The sequence below is a fragment of the Rhinolophus sinicus genome, chromosome 9 (assembly GCF_057876585.1).
Source record: "Rhinolophus sinicus isolate RSI-liver-muscle chromosome 9, RSI-T2T, whole genome shotgun sequence".
In the NCBI taxonomy this organism is placed as follows: domain Eukaryota; kingdom Metazoa; phylum Chordata; class Mammalia; order Chiroptera; family Rhinolophidae; genus Rhinolophus; species Rhinolophus sinicus.
In genome coordinates, this window is record NC_142509.1 from 36,168,757 (window position 1) to 36,183,887 (window position 15,131).

The following is a 15,131-nucleotide window of genomic DNA, read 5'->3' on the forward strand; positions in this document are numbered from 1 at the left end:
ATGAACCAATATCAATACATTATTATTCATTAAAGTCTAAGCTTTATTCAGATTTCCTTAGCATTCCCCCCCAGTGCCCCCTTTCTGTCCCAGGGTCCCGTCCAGGACACCACATTACCGTCTGTCGTCATGTCTCCTTCGGCTCCTCTTGGCTGGGGCGACCCTCAGATGTTCTTGTGTTTGGTGAGCTGGCCAGAGCTGAGACACACTGGTCCGGGACTTTCCGTCGGTGGGAATTTGTCTGGTGTTCTTCTCGCGACCAGACGGGTTGTGGGTTCGGGAAGAAGGCCACGGAGGCAAAATGCCATGGTCATCACTTCCTATCAAGAGGATATGGTACCAAACTTGATTCATCACTGCAGATGTTGGTCTGGAACACCTGTGGAGATATGTCTGCCAGGCATCTCACCAGACAGTCACTCTTTTCTCCTTTCCAGACCCTCATCTTTGGAAGGTCACTAGGCACAGCCCACACCTAGGGAGTGCTCTCCTCAGTTTTTAATTTTTAAAAGTCATAAAATAGTATTAAATCAAATTCAAACAGCAAAGAAAGAGGTAAAACAAAAACCATTGTTAGTAGCTTCTTGTGTTGCCTTCCCAGAATTTTTTTCAATGCGTATTCAAGCAACTGTGTTCATATCCACCCTCCCACCCACTCAAAGCAAGAGGGATCATATTCGACTTACACAGAATGTGTCATTTTGAAATCATGTCGCTAAAGAAGATAAATCAACGTGACTGCTTCAACACGTTATTTCACCCTCAGACCGTTCCAAAAGCCCTGGACACTCCCTCAGTAGACATTGCCTAAGTTAACATTTCCTTGATTCGGACTGAAAATAGTTTGAATTGGGTGTTTTTCTTTTAATTCCATGCAGTTTTTTGTGTGTGGTTTTTTTTTAAAGTAACGATTCTTCTTAGCAGAAGGTGTTAATTCAGGCTCTAAATCTGGAAACTTCTAATCACTGAAATTTTGCCTGTCTCATGTGAGGCAGAAAACGTGTGGAGATGGGAGTGCAGCTTGCTCACACCTCGCCGTCCTTGAGCCGACTGCACGTGCTGATGGCACGACTCCATCTCACATGATGGCGGCTCACCCCCCACCTCCCCACCCTCAGGCTCCCAGCTTGTGTTTCCAGACACCCACCTAGTTCACTCTCTTCTTTCAGGAGGGGCTGCCTTATCTGATCGACCCCCAAGTCTGCTCCCTCCTCCCAAGGCTCTCCCCTTTTATTTATACTATTTTTGTCACGTTGAATCGCACTATTTAATTACAATAAGAATATATAAATAATTGCACCAGGAACGCATGAATCCATCTGTATTATTTTCCTACGGCTACTTTAACAAACCATCACCAGCTCAAACAAGCTGATTTATTCTCTTACCGTTCTGGACGTCCGGAATCGGGGTCCTCATGTGAGTCCTGGTAGCACTGGTTCCTTTTGGAGGCTGCGAGGGCCAGAACCTGCTTCCTTGCCTTTCTGGCAGCTTCTAGACGCCATGGCAGTCCTTAGCTGGGGGCTCCCTCCCATTTTCAAAGCACTTCACTGGGAGCCCTGCTTCCATCACCACATATTCTCTCTAACTCCAACCTTCCTGCCCCCCCTTATAAGGACCCTTGTGAGTCCACTGGGCCCACCTGGCTAACCCAGGTGACTCCCATCTCGGGACCCTTAACCGGGTCACACCTGCCAAGCCTCTTCTGCCACGTGAGGCAACACCAAATGGTGCTGGGGATTTGAGTGTGGATTTTCTTGGGGTTCTTATTTGGCCTCCCCCTTTAAAACGAAATAAATCACAACCTAAGATCCCCTTTGACCATCGAACTCCATCCATCCTTTCTCCCAGAAGTGACCACTTGTAGCTCCACTTGGGGTGTATTTTTCCAGGTCATTTTTATTTGTTAACCTACGTACATATGAATACATAGCATATTCAGGTTTTTGGGATTTTTTTTTTTTTTTTTTGGTGGATTATTTTTGTAGAAAGAAAAATCCCAAACCCAAATGGCAGCATATTATGCAACATCCTTCCTTCTCTGCGTTGAGATCCATCTCTATTAATAGAGAACTAGTTCAGCCACCACTTTTAAAAAATACTTGTGTATCGTAGGAAAATATACATCCCATAAAATTTACCATTTTAACCACTTTTAAATCTGCATTAAGTACATTCCCATGATTGTGCAGCCATCACCACCATCTGTCTGCACAACATTTCATCACCCCACGCTGAAACTTGGTCCCCATTACACAACTCCCCCGTTTCCCCAACCCCCCAGCCCCTGGCAGCCTCTATTCTACTTTCTGTCTCTCTGAATGTGCCTGTTCTGTGTAGTTCCCATCAGTGGAATCACACAATATGTGTGCTTTTGTGACTGGCTTCTCTCACTTCACGTAATGTTTTCATGGTTCATCCACATGGTAATGTGTTATCAGGCCAGGCAGACCTCAGGGATATGGCGGGTTCGGTTCCACCTCAACAAAGCCAGTGGTAATCTTTTGGCCGGTGGAGGGCCTTGCCTTCAATGTGTAGAAACGCAGCATCTGTGGAGCACAGTAAAGCAAGGGGGCCCATGCTTCACCTGGCAGCCCACCGCTCCATTCGCTCTCCGCCAACCTGGAGCTGTTCACGTTCTCTCTTGTAAGCCACCTGAAACCTTTCCCACCTGGGTTTATCTGTCCTTGCCAATTAACTGCAAACTCCTAGGATCAGGAAAACCAGACAACTCTCCCCTGCGGAGTCTGTTGGCACATTTTGTACCCAACAGGAACTTGATTCCAGGAGGCGGGCGATGACGTGTGGTTTCAGTGAAAAGAAACTGCCTGGTCTGGATCACCAGAGAACCTGGGTCCTGCCAATCAAGTCAGGGAGCAAATTACTTTGCTTCTTGGACCTCTATTTTCCTATCTGGAAAATGGGGCTAATTCCTGTCTCAGCTCCTTCACTATAGACATAAGGCATTACATTTCTAGAAAAACACGCATGGTGTGGATCGTGCCACCTTGACAAACCAGCCCCTGGCAGCCTGGTCTGGGTGGTGTATGGTCCCCTGACGCTGCCTGTGGGGCACCAGGAGAGAATGACAACAGGAACCTTTTCTAACCCTGTTTCCTCCTTCCCTCTCAGACGGAAGGGTCCTTGGGTGCTTTTCTGCGTTTGAAATGTTTCCTTTTGTTCCAGGAGAGAAAGACTGCTAAGCAGGTTTAGCCATTCCTCTTCCCTGAGGGGAAAGTTCTGGAGACTGGGGTTGCAGGCTGGGCTTGTCGCAGCCCAGTAGCTGGGCAGCAGCCTGTCTATTTTAAACCTCGCTGATAACTAGGGAGACAGGGCATGACAACAAAGGCTGAACAGTGGGTGAAGGACATCTGGCACAAGAGTTGGCAGCAGCTGACGGACTTGCAGCTACAAGCATTGGCTCCCACTGTGCACAAAGCCTGGGAGAGAAGGCGGGGGCTTCCCACCCTCTGCTGTGGCCCACATTTGAGGGGGAGGGAAGGGACAGGTCACACTTATCACAGAATCTTTCATTTACTTACTCATTCAGCAAATATTTGGCCTCTTCAAATCTGTAGGTTGACATCTCTTCATCAGTTCTGGATAATTCCCAGCCAATTATCTCATAACATGGTTCTTCCGCCCCATTCTCTCCGGCTCTCTGTCTGAAACTCCAAATGTATAATAAAACTTCTCATGCAATCTTCACGTTTTCATTTTCTCTCCTAGGTATTGTCTTTTTTTTTGTTTTGTTTTGTTTTGTTTTTTGTCTTGTCTCTCTGTGTTGCATTCTGGATAATTTCTTCTGATATCTCACTAATTGTTCTGCTGTGTTCAATCTTCTGCCAAATGCACAAGTGAGGGTTTTTTTGTTGTTGTTCTTTTTAATTCTAGAAGTTCCTTTTTGTTCTTTGTCAAATCTGCTATGTTGCTTTTTATAGCTTTCTATTCCTCGTAAGCATTTTCAAGCTTGATGATGATTTTTTAAAACAGGAAAATCGTAGCTGTTTTCGACTCCTGCATTGGATAATTCCAGTGTCTCAGCTCGATGTTTCTGCTGGTTCTTGCTCATGGTGCCGTTTCCTTGTGGGCCAGGTTTTCTTCAAATGCATGTTGGTCATTGTCCTTGGAAAATTATTTGGGAGGATTCTGTGAGGCCTAGCATGAATGACCATCCTTTGAAGATTTGTGTTTGCTTCTGCCAGGCTTTTCAGGCTCCACCAGCCGGGGCCACCTCAGAGCTAGTGCCCAGTGTCAGTTCCCTGCACCCAGTCAAAGTGTGGCCACGGGTGGGTGGGCCTGTGACCACAGCTTCTCAGGAATCGTCTCTTCCTGTTCCTTTTCTTCTCCAGCTTGCTCAGCGCCAACACAGACTTCTCTGCCATCCCCTGGGGTTGGGGTTGGTGAGTCCCTCAGTGGCATCCTGGTAAATGTTTGGCAATTGGCTGCCAGGGAGAAAAGGCCCTGATTCGAAGCACCACTTCCTGTCATGTAGACACTCCCACCACGGTGGATTTCAATCTGCCAGTGTGAAGTCACGAGCGTGCAGTTTGGAGGCACGATGACCCCTCGCGAGCCTCCGTGGGCTCCAGCACATCACGTTTGGTTCTGGTTTGTCTTGGCTGCTGTCTTTATACGGTACCTACACTCACTGCAAGCTGAGGATGTGGGGTGGCAAATGCCCTCGGGGACAAAACAGGCTTTGGTGAACCCTTCTGGGGTTCAGGGTTTCTTCCAGGATTTGTCCTGGATTCCCCAAGGGAAGTGTCATTTGAGCAGAGAGAGAAGAAGCCAGCCAGGACAGGACTGAGGGGAAGGGAGTGCAGAGGGGAGAGACTTGCACAGGCCCGGAGGTGGGGACAAAGTTGGCATGTTTGGGAGAAAGACAGAGGCCAGTGTGGCTGGAGAGTGGTGAGTGAGGGGGAGGGCAGAGAGGAGGTCAGCTTTATTCCAAGGACAGAAGTCGTCACAGGGTCTGAGCCAGAGGAGTGAGAGGACCTGACTTATAGTTTTAATGATCTCCATGGCTCGCCACTCCCCGGATGGGGGCTGTACACAGAGGCTTCCTCCCAGAGAGGACAGTATGGAAAGTGGGGGAAAGAGTGCCTTCACAGGGGACAAACACTGCAGCGATCAAGGTCATCAGCAATGGTGGTGAATCATGTTGACAGTATGTACCTTTGACATGATGTGATGACCATGGCATTTTGTCTCCGGCCTTCCTCCTCAAATCCCACAACCCCAGTCAGGTCACGACAAGAACACCAGACAAATTCCCACCGACGGCAACCTGGAAAGTCCCGGACCAGTGTGTCTCAGCTCCGCCCAGCTCACCGAACACAAGAACATCTGAGGGTCGCCCCAGCCAAGAGGAGCCGAAGGAGACGTGATGACAGATGGTAAAGTGGTGTCCTGAACGGGACACTGGGACAGAAAGGGGGCACTGGGGGGACGCTAAGGAAATCTGAATAAAGCTTAGACTTTAATGAATAATAATGTATTGATATTGGTTCATTAATTGGGGCAAGTGGACCATACTAATCTAAAATGTGAATAACGGGAACTGTGGCGGGGGTGGGGCTGTACCATCTTTGTCGTTACTCTGGAAATCTAACACTGTTCTGAAAAAGACAGTCGTTAAACAAGAAAGATCTCGTGGGATGCTGTGTGGAGAATGGATTAGAAGGGTGGGGCAAGATGGGAGCTGGGAGAAGATTTTTGACGCAGCGGTGAGATGTGGGTCTCGGTGGGGCAAAGATGAAGAAATAGAAGCTGGCTCAGCACGTCGAGCTGAGAGTCCCACCGGTCTCGCCAAGAGATAAATTGTAGGGGCTACAGAAAGGAAAGAGCCAGGTATGCGCTCAGAACAGGGACTTGAGCAACCGGCAGACGGTGTCATTAACTCAGACGGACTTGACTGTGAGAAAAACAGGTTTGGGAGGAAAATCTCCAGAGGCTGCACTTCCGCCACAATGAGTCTGAGGTGACTTTGGGACATCAGAAGGGAGATATCAGGTAGGCGGGGAGATGCATGAATTTGTCTGTGTTAGGGTTACCCTGTTTCCCCGAAAATAAGACCTAGCCGGACCATCAGCTCTAATGCGTCTTTTGGAGCAAAAATTAACATAGACCCAGTATAACATTTATATTATATTATATTATATTACATTATACCCAGTCTTATATTAATTTTTGCTCCAAAAGACACATTAGAGTTAATGGTCTAGCTAGGTCTTATTTTTGGGGAAACGGTACAGCACCTACTATGAGCAAGTGGTACACCTACTATATGGGGACCCCGGTCCTGCCTTTAAGAAGCTTCCAGTGTGTTTGAAGAGCAAGCAACACATATGCCAGAGAAGCAGTGACAGGTCAAGTCAATCAGGATGGAGGAGACCGGCGGGGGTAGTGAGAAATCAGGGATGTCTGCCTGGAGGCGGTGGGGCACAAAGGATGTCCCCCAATCAGCTACCTTCCTGTTCTGGGAAAGCCTGTCCTTGACCAGGGCCACCGGCACATCAATCAGTTCCCGCTTCCAGCCAGGCTCCCATTTGGAAAAAGCCTTCCTTTTCTCGAGGCCATTGTCCTGAAAAACCAGATAATTGAGGGTCAGAGGTCAGGGAACGCACATCTGGCCGCTGACCGCTGACCAGGCCTTATATAACTGCCCTGAGTCAGTTCCTGGGTCATGGAATCTCTAAGTGCCCTGGGCGTGTCCTGTCTGGGTCTGGGGCCAGAGAGGTGAGGGCCTCTGGTGCTTATCTATTGCTGCCCCAAAGCCCTGTGGGACTGGCAGCTTTGCCACAGGTGGAGCATAGAATTCCTTGAAAAGTTTCCCAGAGCACTCTGCGCTCCCTGGGCCCCTTCAGTTACAGGAAGCAGCAGGACCTGAACAAGGGGTTGAGGAAAGGCCTGATGACGACTGCTGCACCCCTCTCGCAGGCTGCATCTCTTCATCCACAGAGTCCTCGGGTGGGGGGTGGACTGTGCCTGCGGCCTCCCTCGGCCCTGTCCAGTCCTGTACGTTCCCACACAGAGCCAGAAGGATGGGTCATGTCACACCCTGAGCAAAACCCTCCAACGCTCTCCAGCCTTCATGGAGTAAGTCAAACACCTTCCTGGAAGCTACAGGCCGGTCCCTGTTCTCTCCCTCCCTCCTTCCCTTCTCCTCCTTCTGTCCCACTGCCTGTCTCCAAGCTTCTGCCTGTGCGTGGTCTATGCACTTGCCACTCCTTTGCACGGATCAAACTTTTCCCTTCCCTTTTTTTTTTTATATGATGTGAAATTCACATAGCATGCAATTAACCACTGTAAATACAAATTCACTGGTGTTCGTCTATTCACAATGTTAAGCAACCACCAAGTCTCTTGAGTTTCGAAACTTTCTCATCAGCCCATAAAACACCTCTTACCCATTAAAGCAGTCCCTCCCCTCCCCACGCCCTGCGACCCTCCAACCTGCTTTCTCTCTGGAGATGTGCCTATTCTGTATGTATCACATAAAAGGAGACCTGTACGATATGGCTTTTTGTGTCTGGTTCCTTTTACTGCCACAGTGTTTTCCAGGTTCATCCACATTGCAGCGTGTCTCAGACGTTTTTCCTTTTTCTGGTGGAATGAACAGTCTCCCGTAGGCATGGACCACACTTGGTTTATCCAGTCGTTCGTTGATGGACATGTGGCCTGTTTCCACCTTTAGGCTCTTGTGCACGGAGCTGCTACAAACATTCGCGTACAAGTTTCTGCGCGGAGATATGTTCTCCTTTTGGGGGTCTACACTTAGGATTGGGGACCGCTGGGTCACATGGCAACTCCACACTCAGGTTCTGGAGGACCCACCCCACCGGCCCTTCCTCCTCACTCAGCCCTCAGCTCAGATGTCACTTCTCAGATCACTGTGGCTCAAAGAGCACCCCTCTCCCAAATCACTGCCTTGCCTTTTCACCATGTGGGGTTCATGGTCTCTTAGAACAGAGGCAACCCATACGTCTTCTTTTCCGTGGTGACCCACAGTGTAGCACAGTGCCTGGTACACTGTGGGCTCTCAGCACGTGAGAATCTCTGCTGAATGCTGGGTCTCAGGTAAGGAGCTGCAACAGCGGGACATCTGAGGTTGCTGTTGGGACTGCCCAGGGGTGACTCAGCTCTTAAGAGGACTACTTCCTCCTGGCCTGAGGGAAGAACAGAAATGGGGAGGGATATTGCTGATGTTCTGTTTCTCAATCCTTCCCTGAGTGACTCAGCACAGCTGTCTGTTCAGCAATCCTCAACTCCTCAGGCTGGAACAAGTAATTCTTGGTGACTTATGGCACAGGAACCACAACAGAGAGGACGACGGTGGAAAAGAATTTGGGTGGGGAATCAGAGGCACACATCAGCTGTAGTCAGCCAAGTGCAGTGGTTAAGGGCTCCAGTGCGGTTCAGGGGTTCGGGCTGCCAGCTTTGTCACTTATCTGTATGACTTCTTGCAGGTTACTCAATCTCGTTTTTCTTTTTTAGAAAAATAGGGTTAATAGTAGTAGCTGCCTCATTAGCTTGTGAGGATCCAAACAGTTAATACATAAAGTGGTTAGATCAGGGCTTGGAGCACTGAAAATGTGTTTTTTTCCAGAAAAATTATCCATCTCGGTGCTAGTACCTGCAGGCTGGTTACTCAGCCCAGTAAGGAGATAATAAATGTGCTTTTCAAAAGTTAAAGGAAAATTGTGAATGAATTTAATGCCCCTGGGTGGTACAATTCAAAATGATTAAAAGTCTCAATTTTACGTTATGTGTATTTTACCACAATAAAAAAAAAAGCAAACATGAAACAATTAAACAATCTCTTTCTGAGCCCCCTGCAAAAAAACAGAAAAACAAACCAAAAAAACCCCCTAAAACTGAAGAATTTTTCGGCATTATTATTTGAAATTATAATGGCTCTCCTACCTGGGGCCAGAAATAACTTAGCTCAGCAATAACGGCTGTGTGGGTGCTGGATTCTAGAGTCCCTGCTCTGTGGTATTTTCTAGAATTTCAGGCCCTGGAGGAAGGCAAGATTAGTTAGAGAGGAGGTTCTCCGGGAGGGAGGAGGATGAGCTGCCCCCAGAGACCACTCAGGTCCCAGAGAGCTCCTTGGCAGAGGCTGTTTTCAGTAACTTCTGTTTTCAGTAAACAGGAGTCAGACAGCTAGCCGCTTTCCATCTTGCCCCAGGATGTCTTCCCAGGACCCATCAGTGCTCAGCCGGGGAAGGTTGGTTTCATGGGTATTGAGTGTTTCATTCCCCCACCCCCTGGGGGAAATTTTAATGTCCATGAATGTGCACAAAATAATGTAACAAACGCACAGATGCTCACCGCTCGGAATCCACCATTGTCAACGTTTCCTTCTATTGGCTCTGAATCTACTTGTTTCCTAACGAAAGAGTAAAGCATTGCACAAGTGTGTCTGCCCCTCTGTCTCCAATCATGAGTGACAAACTCCAACAAGAATGGAGTCTGTAGCCTCTCAGCCTATTTTTAAACTTTATACACGTATTTATATATCCAAGAAATATATTTGATACTGTTTTCTTGGTATTCATAAATTAACTGTATCATAATATGCTATCATCTTGCAGTGTGCTTTGCTTCTTGTTTTTGTGTTTGAGATCTTTGCATGTTCGTACATGTATAGATCCAATTTATGCCTTTTCCGCCCACATAATATTCCACCATATGTCCTGTACCAAACGTTTAAACACCAAATTACAGACATATTTGCAAGTGTAGTCCAGTTCTGCTACAAACATCCAGAGTAATTGCGCCACAGCACTGTTTTTCAACCTGCCTGAGGCATTCATGGGTCATAAAATCATTTTTTTTCCTTAGAAAATGTAGGACGTTTTAAAGTTAAATACTTTAATATTCTTTGAGAAGCTTTTGGGGTGTGTGTGTGTGTGTGTGTGTGTGTGCGCGTGTGTGCACATGCTAGGGAGGTAATGTTTTTCTTACTAAGGACTCCAGTGAAAACAAGGAGGTTTTTAAAAAAATATTTTATTGGGGGAGGGGTACAAGACTTTATTGGAGAACAGTGTGTACTTCCAGGACTTTTTCTTTTTCCCAAGTCAAGTTGTTGTCCTTTCAATCTGAGTTGTGGACGGTGCTGTTCAGCTTCAAGTTGTTGTCCTTTCAGTCTTAGTTGTGGAGGGCACAGCTCAGCTCCAGGTCCAGTTGCCGTTGCTAGTTGCAGGGGACGCTGCCCACATCCCTTGCAGGAGTCGAGGAATTGAACTGGCAACCTTGTGGTTCAGAGGACACGCTCCAGCCAACTGAGCCATCCGGGAGCTCAGCAGCAGCTCAGCTCAAGGTGCCGTGTTCAATCTTAGTTGCAGGGGGCGCTGCCCACCATCCCTTGCAGGACTCGAGGAGTTGAACCAGCAACCTTGTGGTTGAGAGCCCACTGGCCCATGTGGGAATCAAACCAGCAGCCTTCGGAGTTAGGAGCATGGAACTCTAGCCGCCTGAGCCACCGGGCTGGCCTGAAAACAAGGTTTTACAAAACGCTCCTTTCCTGGCAATTCTAACCAAGAGAATTAGACAGCCCCACAAAAACTTGTACACAAACTATCATAGACGCTCTAGTCACAACAGCCAAAAGGTGGAAGCAACCAAAATGCCCAAAAACAGATGAATGGATGAACACACTGGGCTCTGTCTACACAACAGAATATTATTCCACCATAATAAAGGAGCCTGACACAGGTTCCAACGTGGTTGAACCTTGAAAACATCATGCTAAGGGAAAGAAGCCAGACACAAAAGGCTACATGCTATATGATAATATTTCTATGAAATGTCCAGAACAGGCAGCTCCATAGAGACAGAAAACAGATGACTGATTGCCAGGGACTGAGGTAAAGAGAAATGGGGAGTGATCGTAATGGGTACGATTTCCTTTTGGGGTGGTAAGAATGTTCTCAAACTAGGTGTGATGATAGTCTCACAACACTGTGAATGTACTAAAAGCCACTGGATGTACATATAAGCCATTCTATGCTTTAAAATGGGTTGAATGGTGAATTTCATGTTCTGTGAATTTTACCTCAATTAAAAAAAAAAAAGAACAACTCCTCTCAGGTATCTGAAGAGCAGAAATGGGGGTCGTAGAGTTTGCTCATCTCAACGTTTTTACCTGATGTGGCAAACTGCTCTCCAAAGTGGTTGTGCAATCTGCATTCTCCCAGAATCTCCCCGCGGCCACACCAACACTTCGTACCCAAGAGAAAAATAACTGAGAGAATAATGCAGAGCTGAACCGTGGGTATAAACCAGGGGTTCACATCCCAGAGGCCCAAGGAGTTGTTTTGTTTGGCCTGTTTATATTTTTCTAAGTTTAAATTAGAGCCTACAGTTAAAATGGGGAGATTACAAAATGTGGTTTGCCAACTTCCTTTGAAAAATTGGGAAACAAACAAACACAAAAATTGGGAAACCGGGCCCCATTTAGTCATATTTCCTTGTGGTGACAGCTGGCTGGGCTGAGCAGCAGGTACCCCCTTTAAAGGAAGAACGAGGTCTCCCCGTCACTGCAGCCCCCACCGCTCCCTGACTTCTTACAGCTGGTCCCACTTACGCACTTAGGTCCCCCTCGGGCCTGAGCGCACCCACCCGTGTACAGCGCTGAGCTCTGGGCTGTGAATGGGTGAACCTCCCGGTACACAACTGTACCAAGCAGCCCCGAAGAAGAGGAGGAAGACAGATGGATTTCCGAGCCCATTAGTATGGATGCTTCCTGACGTAGGGAGGGTCTTAGCCAGATTTGGGGAGAAAAGCAGATTTCAGGGCTTGAGGGGAAGGTGGGGTCAGAGCCCTGGCACAGCCACCCTGCAATGGGCTGGGAACACGCCGTGGGGGGACCATCATTCCTGCCACTCAGGTGAGGACGCTGGGCCTCAAAGGGCCCGCCTTCAGCGTCCTCTTCAGCTCTGCAGCGGAGGAGCAGCACCTGGAGGTCCTGGGTTTCTGTCCCCGGAGCTGTCAGCTCTGTGACCCCAAATCAGATTAGCAGACACCCTCTGGGTCAGAGTCTGCCGAGACCAGCCACTTCCCATCTGCTGCTGCCTAACGCACTAATTCAGCTTCAGGGACCAGGCTGGAAGAGGGAGGGGGCAGCGGGAGGGGACGGGTTGCCTGAGTGGTGAGAAACGCCCAGGGTGAGGGTCTGGGGTGGGCATGAGCGTGCTGGTTACGGAATTCTCTGGGCCCCTCCCCCAGGTGCCAAAGATGCAGCTCTAGGGACAGGCTTCCCCAGGCCCCTGCCTCCAGCCGGCACCGCTACCCAGGACCAGCTCCGTGATACGCAGGGCCTGGTGCACAGTGAAAATGCCAGGCCCCTTGTTCAAAACTAAGAACTTCAAGAAGGTGGCCGCAGAGCATAAACCGAGCGTGGGGACCTTCTGAGCGCGGGGCCCAGTGGGATGGTGTGGGTGGCACGCCCGTGACGCGGGTTCTGCCTGTGTCCTCTCCCTGCTCCTGGACCCTCACGCCAGGACAGACCCTCCTCTGGGTCCCCGCAGCCCCCAGGCTCGTCTCCATCCTGTCTCGTGTTGTTTCCCTGTCTGTCCCCTCAGCCGACCATGCATCAGGACCGAGAAGGCAGACATATTTGCTGAATCAATGGCAACGGAGAAAACGGCAGCTTTACAAAATTCATGGCTGTCCACTTCACACCCACTAAGTTGCCTATAATTTGAAAAAAATAAATAAAAACAGAAAATAGCAAGTGTCGGTGAGGATGTGGAGAAACTGAAACCCTAATGCTTTGCTGGTGGGAGTGCAAGTGGTGCAGCTACCATGGAAAACAGCTTGGTGGGTCCTCAAAACATGAAACACGGAGTTACCATCTGACCCAAGCAATTCGTCTCCTAGGGGTACACCCAAAAGAATTAAAAACACATGTCCGTAGAAAAACTTGAATGTCCATAGCAGCACTCTGCCTAATAACCAAAGGGTGGAGACAACCCAAGTGCCCATCAATGGATGAAGGATAAACAGAATGTGGGTTGTCCCGGAGGTGGAATATTACTCAACCACGAAAAGGAACAAAGCGCTGACACACACTATAATGTGGATAAACCCTGACAACATGACGCTGAGTGTAAAAAGCCAGACACAAAGGATATGCAGTATATGATCATATTGATATGAAGTGTCCGGAACAGGCAAATGATAGAGATAGAAAGCAGATGGGTGGCTGCCTGGGGCTGTGGGGGCGGGGACTGGACGGTGACTGTCCATGGCGGTGGCGTTTGGGGGGATGATGGAAATATCCTGCAAGTACATAATGGTGGGAGTCGCACCACAATGTGAAAGAACTAAATGTCACAAACGGTAAATTTCACGTTATGTGTATTTTACCACAATAAAAACAATTTTAAAAACAAACGAGCGTGGTGCCCTTAGTTGGATCCTGGAACCGAAAAAGGACATTCGTGTAAAGCTTGGAGTTTCCCTGCCAGCTCTGGCTTCTTAATTGTGACAAATGTGCCACGGTCACGTGAGATGCTAATATAAGGGGAAACTGGGCGAGGGTTATAGAGAGGTACTTTTCTGTAAATCTAAAATGATTCCAAAATAAAAAATGTATTTTGAAAAACCGTATCTGCCTTCTAGCATGGTCTTTGGAACCACGCTGGGTTTGCACACTGGGGACGTGGAGCTGACTCTGATGAGAGAGATAAAGAAGCAGCCAGGACCCCCAGCCTGGGAGGGGAGGGATGAGGTGGAGAGATGAGCAGATGGAAGGGGGGAAAGAGGAGGCTGGGCTAGAATGGGTTGGGTTGGGGGCTCCCTGAACAGGAATGTCCAATGTACAGGTTACCTGGTGACCCACAGGCTGAACTCTGCCTGGAGATGTGTTTTATTGGCCCTCCGTGTTGTAAGAATAATTTGAGCCAGTCTATAGAAAGCAGTTGGCCCCACATTAACATTAGAATTTCCAACTTCTCTGGAAACATCTGAAGATCTGCTAACCCACCTTCCAGCCTGGCCCCAAGGGGCAGGAGCCAAGGCCCAGCCCAGCTTTAAACTGAGCTCTCCCGTTGGCCACAGTCCCCACCAATTACTATTGTCACCAATTACTGGCACTGAGCCTTGGTTGCCATTTAGCCTCAGATTTGCACCATATTCTATTTTTAATGGGACAGAAAGATCTCAAAAGTGGAAAAGCAAAAGAGAAACCCAGAGCTTTGTCTGGTTTTTCTAACACCTGGCCGGATGCACTCACAATGCCTGCCTGGTTCCTGCAGGCACTTATGTTTGAGAACTCATCTAATATTTGATCTGTAGCCTTTGTTGCAATGTCAACATACCCTCCCCAACCCATGCCCTTCAATCCTCACTCTCACAGGTGTTCTGTGGTCGGGGTCATACATACACGTGCCTTTTGGGTGTGAACGCTGGTCATATCCTTTACTAACTGGGTGGTCTTGGTCAAGTCACTTAACTTCTCTGTGACTGAGTTTCCTCATCTGCAAAGCGGGCATAACATTGTATGTAATCTTTTAAGAGTTTTATGAGGATTAAGTTGACATAGTTCATGCAAAGCATATAGACCTGTGCCTGGAACAGAGCAAACAAGGCAGAGAAAATTTCAGGGGGGTGACAAGTGCTGTGATGATGACAGATCAAGGTGACTGGGGGAATCTCAACATTCATGACTTGTCGAGGAGGAGGGACACGTGAACTGAGAGGAATGAGGAGGAACCAGTTGGAAACCAAGTGGAAGGAACAGTGTGTCAGGCAGAAGGAACAGCCAATGTAAAGGTTCAGAGGCAAGAATGAGCTTCACTTGCTGAAGGACCAGAAGGAAGAAGGCCAGTGTGGCTGGAGCAGAGCAACTGAGGCTCAAAATGTGAGGGTGAAAGGTAGGCAGGGGCCCTGTGGCCAGGGGGAGGTGTTTGGATTTGATGCACTGAGATGCTGTGGGAGGGGTTTCTGCAGCCAAAGGAAGAATCTGATTGACAAAGGAACAAATGTACGTGGCAGCAGGCCAGTCCAGCCCAAAGTCTCTACTTTGTTTCATAATCCCTTTCACAACCAAGCTGGACACCCCTGGCCCTCGAAGCGTTTAATCCCTCACCCCTACAACCAAGCAGGAAGTCTTGAGGTGG